Consider the following 13,087-nt stretch of genomic DNA (forward strand, 5'->3'; position numbering starts at 1 on the left):
TAGATGTCAATTTGTTATAGTTCAATAACTTCAAGAAAAGCTTCCATGTTCTACAGCTGACTTGCATTGTTAATGACAAAAAMCAGCACTCAAAGCTCACTAGATTTGCAAAGCAGTCAGGGCACATCATCTCCAACCAGCAGCAACTGCCTCACGCTTGTGAGATTTTTCACAACTGCCTATAAACTAAATATTTTGTTAAAAACCAGAAACCAGTAGGTASCAATCTGATATGGAACATTCAGCATATTGAAAGGGGAGCCAGCATGTGGAATCTGAATCTACATCACACATTCTGATTCTACTACTGCCAAAGAAGGAGAATTAAAGAGTTCAAACAGTAAGCTAGTACACAGGAGATTGACTGTCAGATATTATGCTACTGTATAGAGAAGCAGAATTTCAATTTGCTTTCAAAATTAGCAGGCACTGGAAATATATGCAAGGTTCCCATCCCTCACAGTGTAAAATCTAACAATATTCCCTAGCCTCTTTCTACCTTTCTCTTCTTGGGGTGATGATATGGAGAAATTTGACATTTTCTGGTAACACRAAATATATCTGCATAAAACTTTATTTCATAATGAAGTGATTAATGCAGTTCATTCTTTCAGTATGCTTTCAACAAGTATTGCAGCTGAAGTTGTTTTAAAACTGATACCAGGTGAGATTTGGAACTGTTAGTAGCTAAACATACTTTTTTCATTATTAAGTATCTAATACTGTAAAATAAGAACCTGTATAGAATCTGAAATTCCTTTTCTAAGTATCTTCTTCAGCTTTGTATTTTATTTTTTAAGCAATGTAACATTTTTATTCTTTCAAGAAATGCCATCAGGCAAAGCATATTGTGTAGCATGCCTTCATCTTAAAAATTAGATATTTTTTATCAGTGTTGAAAATTATATGATTGATACTTATTTTRGAAGTGTACAATTCCTATATGCTGATGAAATTATGTTTTTTACCTCGCTTTAATATATTTTTTTCCAACAATACCATGGATAACTTAATTTCTTAAACTGTTAATGTACAAAGCAAAACAAAACTACAGAATTATTTTTTTTCCACACAGAAGATTTCCAGAAAAGCTGAAGAGGTAACTAAGTAGGGCTGATCCTATACAAGTCTCAGAAAAAAACACTCCAATGTTGGAGAGTTATTAGATTTTATTGTTAGAACACCTAGCTGTTCTGACTATTCTGACACTGTTAAAGAACCTTTTAAAAAGCTGAACACAATTTGAGTATTATGCCATCAGAATAAACTGCCATAAGAAAGAGTAACGAGGAAGTGTTTTTTCTATCTGCCACCACAACTTGTGACTGACATTATTTCAAAATATTCCAGTTCTTATTCTGCTGCAAGTTTTCATAAAACTCACATAAAAAACTCATTCTCCAGATCCCATGGTCAAATCACACTGTGGAGCCAAACTCAGAAATTATTTCTCAAATATGTTGACTACTGCTGGTAGCTTTTAAGCCTCTTTGCATTTGTGATGCACACATGACATTAATGAACTTCAACTGTCTGATTTGCTTTGTCCCCTAGGTTTTTTTTTGGCAGACCACCACTGACAAATAATTTACATAGGCTTTTGTAGTGAAGATCATACTCAGGCTTCTTTAGATGTAATTAAAATACTTTCCTTTTTTAGGGAAGTATTTTTTCATACTAAAGATAGACTTTATTGACTGTTTTGCTTCATATTAATTCACTCCCACATTTTCAAATAAATACTGAGGAGTTTGCTACAGCCATGCAAGAAACTTCAATTTTAAGAGCACACACATGAAGCTATTAAAAACCACAGGAAGAGTTTTGACTTTAAAATTAACCTATTTTCATGTGACCACTGGATGTTGGAAACACTGAAGAACCATTAATGGTTCACATTGGGATTATATACATAATACACTATAACCGAAGAATAACAAGCCATAAGTCTTAAAACAAAAAACAGGTCACTTAGAAAGAATTTACCAGATGTACAGAATATTCATACAGCATACCAGGTACAACATCACTTACACAAAATACCGAAGTACCCAAGATTGGCAGCTTTGTAGRAGTTTCAAGCAGATAAAACGGCCAAGAAGCATAAGTAATTGACAGATTTTTCAGGAAGTGATACAGTATTTACATATGTTACATTTATGCGCTTTCTTACTATTCTCTAAGCCTTTTGGTCCCAGTCTATCTGAAAACCAATGTGTTACGACTGAAGTGAATTTGTATAAAAGTTCAAAACCAAAAGTGTTCAGCTTCCTGCTGGCATAAGAAGGGTGTAGTCAAAGCCAGCAAAGGAAACACTCAGCAAAACATAAAGGGTAGTCAATGAAATAGTTAATTCATTTCTAATTTTCTACAGCCTTATCTATAGACTAAGAAGCCTAGAAACTAGGTTATATTTTCACAACAAAACCCATRGTCAACAGTCAATATGCACAGACATAATAAAATCAGTATTTTAGTTTTTCASTAACTTCTAAGGAAGAGTCCCTCCATGGGAAAAATATCCTAGTTGTTCCCACTGCAGTCAATAAATATGATATACATATATTACATTTAGAAAAAGCCATTGAAGAACCTTCCAGATGAAAACAAATAATGAATCTTAAAAATGTGTTGCTCTATAACTAAGTCACTACTATTCTGATATCATTTTTTTTTTTTTTTTAAAAATGTATACCGGCTGTTCTAAGATCTTCAGCAGTCCTACATTGATTTTGCACTGTTTACAAAACTGTTACTTGAAAAAGTCTTCCTATTAAGCTTCAAACAAGTTCGTGTAATGTGTATAGCCAGAACAAACTATGGCACACATAATCAGTGAGAAAGAAACAGGACCAGCAATAGGGAACTGGATGTTTCTGGTACCTGAACTGAAATACCTGAACAAGAGCCCCTGCCAGCTCTAAAATATCAGCACATTTTGCATTCAGTAGATGGAAGTGTGTTCCCCTCACACACTACTATGGTAACAATTCCCATTCAAACTGAATGAATATGAGATGTTCATGAGAACTCAGGACCAGGACTCTGTTGGCTTGCTGATTTGTAATGCCTGCATGGCAAGAGTCCAGGGAAGAAGCATTCTGCTAAGATTTTTTTCTTTAAATGTACAGACTGAACATGCAGCCTTTGTCAATTTAAGGCAAATGCCCTAAACTGCAGTTGCACAGCAGTGCTGCAAACTTCTTGATGAAAGTAGCTTTTTTAAAGCATACCTTTTTACTGAAATGCTCTGTACTTAGAAAAGATTATATTGTCCCTCATTTACTAAAACCCTATTATTTCATTGTTAGCAACACAACATAAACTTCTCCAACTCAAAATAAAGGTTTCTAAAACTTTTTTCATCAGTATCTTAAAACACTCATGGAGCAGGTCACCCATTTCTTTCCTGTTTGGTAACCAACARAGAAACTCTAGTTTTTGCTAAACGTGAAGCAGTACTTAAATTACCAAAGCAGCTGAGCTATGGGAAGTTCTTCAAAGAAAAGGCGGAACTACTTCTCTAGAGGTAACAAATGTAGATTACTTATCTACAGGCTGCAGGAGCAGGCCATCAYTGTCAGAAAAAAAGATCAAAAGGTTTCATCTCCACTTAAGAAGGGAAAACTGTTGTGAAGGAGGTGAATAAACAACCATTTTAAAGTTGAACATTATTTTGTGAAAGCCTCTATCTTTCCTTTGCATAGATTTTTAGTTGAGGGAGTCTGTTYACTGATGGCTATCTTCATGTTACCTCATGGTCAGAATTCCAGTGTTTCTGCAGTAATTATCTTCACCTTAGGAAATACATAAATATTTTGAATTTTTTTTTTTTCAAAATAATTATTTTTTCCAAAAGTAGATTTATATTAAGCTAATTACCTTTTGCTTMGTGACAAATTAATAACTTCCAACAGTTCATTATATTCATTCATACAATAAATCAATACAATATTCTAAAATACAAAGAAGTATTTGTACCTAACATCTATCACTCAMAGATGTAGCTATATTTTCTACAGTAATTAATACACTTGAAATAATCTAAAATGCTTTATAAAATCACAACAGAAACTCATTTCAACTTTTAAGAGCAGCAAGTAAGGCCACAGATGTTTTATGGTTTTGATTTCCATTTACCTCAAATGAACCATGATCAGTGATTCCCAGTTTTAMAGCAATGCAGTATCAAGCAATATTAAACTTGTTAAGTGCTGACTCCACAAGCCAAAAAAAGCTGTAAATACCAGGCACACATGGCCAAAAATCGTGTTTCAATTTCGCCATTTATATTTACATCTTAACATCAATACATCTGGCTTTCCAGAATTGTCTGCAAGTACTATTTTCTTTTCAAAGGAAGACATGTTTCTTCAGACTTCTACTGAAGGTTTGAAGCCAGGGCAATTGCTTCCATTTTTGGGAACATGTACTGTCAAAGAAAAGAGACTCACATGCATTACAAGCATCACAGTCCCTTTTCATTTCCCAAAAGAACTGCCAGCTGACAGTCACTAATTTCCTCTGGGATCAGTGCCCATGGAGTTTATATATGTTCACATAAATCTCATGTTTTGAAAACCTGCTGTAACTTAAACTATGGCAGTTAAATTAAATAACATTTGTTTGAGAAACATTTTCCTTCAATGGACAGACAAAATGCCTCTGCTAAATATCCACTGTTATCGCTGGGCTCTCTTAATCTGGCAGCAGGATGCATCACCACTAGTTCCTGCTCTGGGCTCACTGGAAGGCCTTATGTCTTCCTCCTCATCTGTGAGACCCAGCACATACGATGTGTTTACAAAGAACCACTGTTTTGTAAATGAGCCTACAGCAAGTCTACTAGAATTATGCAACATTACATTCTTTCGGGAACAAAAGTGCAAACGATACCAGTACAAATGACAGTTCCTTGGAAAGCTGATGGGAACTCAGTGGTCTGTTATAGAGAAGCTTTCTCCCAATGGTTCTTTTGGTTTCTTTTGGTCTCTCAAATTCAAGACAGACTTTTCTACCAATTACTGTCAAAATGTGAATAAATCCAAGAATGAAGTGCTGAATTTATTCTGTGAATGTATGAAAAATGGCTCAAAATGGGAACTTACCATGCATAAAGAGAATTTAGCAAGTAGATAGAAAGTGCACAATAACTTGTACTCTTATAAATAAGAACATAATGCAGGAAGAGAAATAAAAAAGCAGTCATACAGTGAAGAGAAACGGGTAAATGACAGCAAGGGTATGAATTGTAAATAGAATGAAAAGAAAGCTACAGCCATGAAAAACATCCATTCTGCAGTATGATCCAACATAGCAGTGTTGGGGACTGGTTTGGAAGATTCATTATATTTCAATTACAAATAATTTGCAAAAGCTCACTTACCATCTCAATTTTTTTCCAGAATAAACTGAATTATTACAAGTAGCTGCACATACATTCTCAGAGTACTAATGCTATTTTTGGGGGTTAGTACATTTTAATGAATTTTACAACAGGATTACAGGTGGGAAGTTTGCAAAGTCTTATACAGGSTCTGTATACAGTCTTACACAAGATCTGAACACAAACACAGCTAATACTGTAGTGTACTTGAAGGTTTAAAGAATACTGGTACCTCTATTTTACTGTGTTTGCTTTTCATTGTAGAGGTTAGGGAAGAACACTCATCTATTTCAGCCAYAGTCAATCTAATAGTGAAACTATTCTTCTGAAGAAGAGTTACTGAAGTCCTGGAGATSTATTATTACTTCACATATATGCATATCCTACAAACATTTAAACAATCTTAAATGCTATTCTTTATTCTACAATTTATATGCCACTCATTTTATCACACAAATTACAAAATTAGCCTTTGAAGATGCACTTGTACTGCGAGACTGCACATTTTAAGAACATAAGGTGTGTGCATCTGTGTATAATCCCATGTTGTCCTTTTGCTAACAGAAGTCTCACAAATACATACTCAGATGAAAAACTGAGATGAATACATATCAAAAGAACACAACAAATATACTCCTGTTGTAGGTAAGTTGCTTATTCACACCTACATAATTACTATACAAAGTAAATATACAAAATACTATACTCTTGCAAAGCTGACATCTATGCAAGGTATGACTGAACAGAGATCCTAGAATTTCAGACACAGCAAAAAGGGGAATGTGGTTACCCTTYATACATGTCAACATGGCTCTGAAGTTGATGGTGTTAAAAATCTGGGTAGAACAAGAAGGACCTCCTGCACCATCTGCAAAAATCAAGGAGACATGCTGAATGTTGGTGTTTAGTTCAAAAAAACCTCTTGGGTCATCTAGCAGGGGAAATGTTACTCTTCATGGGTTTAAATAGGGCTTGAGGAAGAAAGTAAGAAATACTGGTGGGAAAATGCAAGGAAAAAACTGTGCTTGCAGAACAGAGGTGAGTGTGGGTGTGTGTGTGTGTGTGTGTGTGCAAAAATTAGAGAACAGGGCCAAAACTTCACTTCCCAGAGCACCACCTGTGGGATTCTGACAGTCTGAGAACCTCCTAGGCAAGGTCAGGGGCATCTTGGCAGAGAGAAGGAGTTCTTCCTTGAAAAAAGAGGATGCAATCTCAATATAACAGGATGAGTGACTCCAGCAAGAACCTGAACAAGAAAGAGTTTATAGGGATGTCTGCTAAGTGCAGCCTGCTACAGTCAAGAGAGACACCAAAAGCTCAAGGAAATTAAATACTTCACAAAGATTGTAATAAATATATAGAACAGTAGAGTCTGACAGGGCGYCAAAAAAGAATTTTCCATTTCATCATGGACCTGGGTCTAACAGGAAGTTTTGCAATTCATAAATAACTAAGTCCTGCAGGGTGGACACAACCAGGTGAAGTGGCAACTTCTCCCTCACACCTCAGAAAATAGCAACTTAAAGGGCTGTCATGGTACAGACATCAACACGACAAATGACACGACCCCACAGCACCAGTGCACACAGGGGATCTGCTGCCCAACCGAGAATGCAACCATAGGCCTGGGATCTGGCAACCATCTTCTGCACCTAGATATTATATTCATGGTTTTTATTAAACAATACTGAAGTTTCCACTTGACTGCTTGGACTGAGCTTTAATCCTAAGGAATTCATTTGAGGTGGAATAAAAATTGGTACTGAGACAAACGAACATTACTTGACCTGTGAAAGTCATGACACATTGAACTTATAGCTCAAARTGCTGCCACAGAAAGTCCCAGTGCTTCAAAATAGAAATATTATGTAGCAGATAAATAYTGCAGCAGTGAGTTCTAAAAATGTATGTTATAACTTTTTTCCAACTTGAATGTTTAATCGTTCACTGAGAGAAATTAACTGAACTAGAACACTTTACTCCACAAGGAAACCATGAATTCCACTATGAGAAAGAAAAAGAAAATATTACTTGAGGGCTTAAAGACAACTCTCTATCTATAACATGATAGGACTATACCTCTTGAAATCAAAACTGTCATCTCAGTTCTAAAACAACAGGGGGCATGCCTGATCCCTGGCAATTTAGATTAATTATTAAAATAGCATTTCAACTTTAAGAGTCTTTAAAAAGAAGTTGTTAGGCAGTTAATAGGCCAAAAGAAATCTCCCCATGATTTCACTCATTTCCTAATTTGCTTAAAAATGTGAGGGCTCAAAGGGAGATACTTAGATATCTCAAAAAGGGTGCAAACCAATTTTGAAACAAGTTTCTAAACATTTCTGACTCATTAAATTGAACTTGACATATGACTACAATAGGATTTCTTATGTTTTCCAGTTGTATTTTTCTTTACTTTTGTGTTTATAGTTACAATAAATTTCTAGTGTGCTTTTGCACACATTTTTATATATGTATTATATATGTATTATATATGTTATTTAACATAATATTTAAAATTAATTAAAATGCATTGAAGTAAAAATAGGAAATAAGTTGCAGGCATAATGAATAATGATTTTAAAAAAGATCAAATGAATGTTATACTAGTGCTTCTAGGAACTTCAGTTTCATTGTTATTCAGGTTAGTATGGACTTCTGTAGAGTTTCATATCTGAAATTTGTGAAATGGCATCTTTCATTTCTAAGGAAACAAAAAATGTTTCCTTTATTTGGTTAGAGTTCTAAGATAAACAAGTATTTCAAATGTAATTCGTACTTTTCTAAACAATGTTAAACAAAACATATTAGCACAAGAATTTAGTTAATATTAGCAATGTAAAATCATTTACCATTCAACAGACTTTTTTGTGATTACCCTTTACACTGTTAGGTTACTTTCAGAGCTCTCTTCAAAAGTTTATTTAAGCTGGCCTGTGTGCATGCATTTATTAGTTAAGGTACTTTTCACYAACACTGATCCCATAATTCAGCTGATTTTGGTCAGCTCAGAGTGCTATAGGTGGAGAAGAAACGAAAAAAAAAAACCTTTATACAACCAAGGAACTACAGTGATATGCGATCTACTTTCAAAGCTAATTTGAGCAGAAATAGACTTGGAAGTGCAACAGCTGGGAACAAGGACTGCCTGTAATTCAAAGCTTTTTACACCTGAGTCAACCCACTATTTTATTTTTCTACTCAACTCTCAGTTTCTATGGTCACTTTTCAAGTTAAAAAGAGCAAATGCATACACCAAAMGCAACATAGAGTCTACACTTAACAGTTTTCCCTGTTCTAGTTCCAGAGTTCCAGCTTAACTAAATTTTAGATTACACAGAAAAAACTGAGGTCTACGTGCTTTCACATCATCATCAAGTACTTAAATACCTATTTGGGTGTACTTTGACTTTAAAGTATTTTGCTGTCACTACAACCTAATGCACCAAAGCAACAGGTGCAACTATTGTAACAGTTGTCTGTGAGTACATACAAAAATTTCTATGTGAAAGCATTTATCCTGATGCCAGTGAAAGAAAAGACCACTTTTGTAGGGAGACCTTTAGAATTCATAAGCTTGTAATAATTGTAATACAACTGCTTGATACACAGAGTTTACAACCACTGAAAATACAAGCTGTGATACTTACAAACTCTATAACCAAATAATTTCATTTCTTCGTAGATAGAAGACTARTAGGTTCCTAAACCTACTGGTAGTAAAACTAAAATAGTTACTATATTACAGTTAACCAATTTAATCTGTAAAATGCAAGCTCTCAGAAATACAGACATTCATAGAGATTTTCTTTATTGTGAAGTTGCTTGATTAATTTCTTCAGTATTCTAATTCATTCCTTTCTGGTGTGAGCAGCTAAGAATATGTGATCCCCATGTCTTTATTTCATTCTTCAATATCTCCATACAATAAAAAWACCTACTGATATCAAAACCAACTGACTTGTGTCTCACCATACTAAATTACAACTCTGCAGTTTTTGGCTATGGAGATCCCCGCTTTTAGTTTCTGCAACACTTGGATGTTTACWGACCTTAAAACTTGTATTTGTTGACCTTAACTGCAGCAAAGGATGGAACCAGTGCAGACTACAAACTATGAGGAAAAGGCTTCTGGACACAGCTTGGTGGGTGTAGCTGCCTTGTGTTGCATTGAAAGCTGCAGGAAGAAATTTCTGACACCAAGACTAAAGAAAACATCCAAACACTGAACTTCTCCATAGTCTTTAGATGCACAGGAACTTTGAGACAAAGTTGTCAACAGATTGACAACAATGATACTCCTTTACTGCTTCTATAAAAAAGAAGACACTCAGAAATATTTAACCTTTTCTCTCTCCTGCCTGCTTTCTCCCCAAAAAACAGAGACGGGAATACACAAAATCTCGTGACCAAAAAGATACATTTGTTCAATTCTATTATAGCATTTGTCTCAATGGCATTTCTTACTAATTGTTTTGATGACATGAAATTGTTTGACGTGAATGAATATTTGTTTTTGTAAAATGACCAACATTTAACATGACATAAACATTAACATTTAACATGTAACTTGTTAATCAGCRAAGTAAATTCAGATCTTACACATTTTCTTCTACCTGTGTATGTGTATGAATGAGAGGGAGATGCCACCGATGAGATTTTCAACCCTAATAAAGATGACCAATTTTAATATATTTCAATACCATTTATTTTCTATCCTGGGACATTTATTATAAAATCAATTTACATGTATGATAAACCTTCTGTAATTATCAGCAAAAGTCTTTTTCAGTCTAAAGACACTTCCAATTTACAGTTGCATTTTACATACTGTACAGATGACTAAATGTATATATATATATATATATATATATATATATATATATATATATATTATTTTTTTTATTATTCATTTTTAATTCAAATCAGTTAAACTGAAAAATCTTTCCCTTCTGGCTGCCTATATTTCTCTTTAATCGTGGTCAGTATAGGGCCTTATTACAAGTAATTTATTACTATAAGGCTGAAGAAAAAATGCTAGCCTCACAAGTTTTGTCATTTTTCCCCCCACTTCCCCTGCAGGCTGCTACTGTTCATGGCCTTTATGGAAATGTAAATTCAATCAGCAGCTGCAAATTTCATGAGACGTCCATCTTCATGCTGAATTTCTAACTGAGTGTCAAAACAATCTGTGGATTTCTCCCTGATGTAACGCACTTTGAATTGTAAATTTCTGCAATTTTCTCATGTTAGAATTTGAGCAGCAGTAAAATAGAGCCAGACCAGATATAGTGCCTGCCAGATTGAGACGAGTAATTTTCCCCCTCATTACCTCAACTCTGCCATTGAAAGGGTTAAAAATAACCCACAGAAAATTACTTGTTTCTTTTTTTATTTTAGATTAAAAAATTAGATTCCATTTTATTTTCTTTTTAGCAGGAAATAGAAAGGACTTCAAACCCCTCCAAATACTCTCAAATCAGTTATTTGAACTCACTACTCATTTCACAATATTTTGCAGTTATAAATCCCCAGAAATTAATTGTAATAGAACTTAAAGAATTTCCTATGCTGCCAAAATGGTTCATAGACACAGTTTTCTTCTAAATCTCAACTTACATTAAATGCTGATGGAAAATAAAAACAGATGCATAAATCACAAAAATCAAAACTTCAGTAGAGTTTTGAACAGGTTATTGCTTTTTGAATACAATGAAACAGTTTCTCATTCAATTACAGTTTCTAGCTTAGAAGGCACACACAGCATACCAAGTWTATTATAGTAGTTCAAATATTTTGTTTTAGTGAAACATTTGTTTCTCTCTTCCGTAGACATTGACATGATATATATAAAACAATGCCAGTTAGCCAGTTTGCAAGCAAACTAAATAATCTGTTTATTACACAGAAAGGAGGCAAGAAAAAATCACACAGAGAAATTCACTAATGATGATGATTTTTCTATTCATGTAGTTAAGAAATAACTAACTTTCTATTTGTTTTCTTCTCTYTGGGGATAAATATTGTGGTGGGGTGCGTGAGAGGTTTACTGAACTGCACTTCACCATTGCTGAAAAGAATGATACTATTCTGGATGTTTCAGTATAAATACCACATTCTAAAACACAAAACTGTCTTCCAGTTTACAGAAAATTCAAATAACCATCTTTTTTTTTGTATACACCAAACTCTGACTTAATTACCAGAATGAGGAAAGAAACCTAAAAGTGAGCTACAGAGTAACTGTGCTGCGACAAAATTTCAATGTACTAAGGTTTTATCACTTAATCATTTCTATTTCTTTTATCACTACATCATTTCCTGAGTTGAGTCATTCCCTGCCACCTCCCTCAGTTACCTGCCCTGCACTCTGGTTTATGTGAACTGGAATGACCTGAGAGTAGATCATAATTCCAAACCCTCAAAACTAACCTATACAGTTTCCCTAACTGGTTTCTTACACTAAAGTGTAACTCACTGATATAAAAACAATAAATATGCAAGTACTTGTCTGTGTCAAAAAACAGGTTAGTCTCCAAAAACGACCCAAGAAAAGAATGCTGGTATGCAGCTGGACAAGGACTTTCACTAGTTAGGTGAAATTTTATGCTCTGGCAAACAGGCAGGTCAGTGGCATGTCACTCAGAAGAAATTTACTGGGCTTCCTACAATTATTAAACTGACCCTTATAAATTTGCTATTCTTAGAGTGTTCTCTGCTCAGCATGACAAAAAAACCCCTCAACCTTGCTGAAAACGTTGTTTCAACAGAATCCTGGTTTAGTTTCATTGAATTACAATATCAAATAATCAGATCAAATAAACTTGAGACTTTATTTCCCTTTTACATTGTTACATATTTATTAGATTTAACAGCAAARCAAAGACACACACCAGTCTCTCCTCTAATCTGAGTAATTTTATATAGTGAAGTACATGTTCCGTTACACATGGTTTCCAATCACAAGTTTTACCTACAAATTCTGCTAGGGTAGGCAATAAGAGTGGTAATTACTGAATGTATTATAACAACTTTCATTATAACAGATTCTTGAATACTATACAGTTATTTTTATCTGTGGAGCTTGCCAGAAAAGAAGGTAGGCTTAACAAGACAATCTGGTTCTATTTCCTAAAATATTGGGAGTACTACTAATAAGAATTTGATGTAATAACTGCAAAATACAAGAACCAAGAATCCTTTCTAATTGTATTAATCGYATAATCATTGGCCTCTTTAAGGGTTAATTTTATTTTGCATTATTTAAAAACTTCACCATCATTTCTCAAAAACAATTACTTCTATTTTATTACTATCTTCCAGTTCTAGGCCATGACACTTTGATAAAGTGCAGCGTGTTGAAGCACTTCCAAAAGGAGCTGATTAAATTTACATCAAATACATTAAAGTGCATGATTTTCCAATTTATGTGTGGAGTTGGGCTTGTTAACCTCTAGGCATCCAACCAGAACTGAAAATTTAGGAAAGTAAATAAAAACTGAAAACAGTGTTAATAAGCAAAACAAAGGTGCATAAAAGAAAACTCACAGAAGTACAAATCCAACAACTGTGATCCTATAAAACCTAGTAAGTTCTCTGTAGTTCCCCAATGCCATCTTCTGCACTGTAAAACCACTGAAGAAATGTGATTTCTTTTTTCCTTCCAGTATAGTCTTGAAAGTCATTAATGTATCAATTACA

At 34.2% G+C, this 13,087-nt stretch overlaps 1 protein-coding gene across 1 annotated transcript in view; it reads right to left on the minus strand.

Moving 5' to 3' along the window:
- Positions 1–13,087, minus strand: part of NDUFAF2 (NADH:ubiquinone oxidoreductase complex assembly factor 2) — a 56,394-nt gene that overhangs the window by 21,624 nt on the left and 21,683 nt on the right. The window lies entirely within an intron of this gene.

Source organism: Malurus melanocephalus, unplaced genomic scaffold (genome assembly GCF_030028575.1).
Source record: "Malurus melanocephalus ecotype Western Australia unplaced genomic scaffold, MMel_1.1 scaffold_18, whole genome shotgun sequence".
Classification (NCBI taxonomy): domain Eukaryota; kingdom Metazoa; phylum Chordata; class Aves; order Passeriformes; family Maluridae; genus Malurus; species Malurus melanocephalus.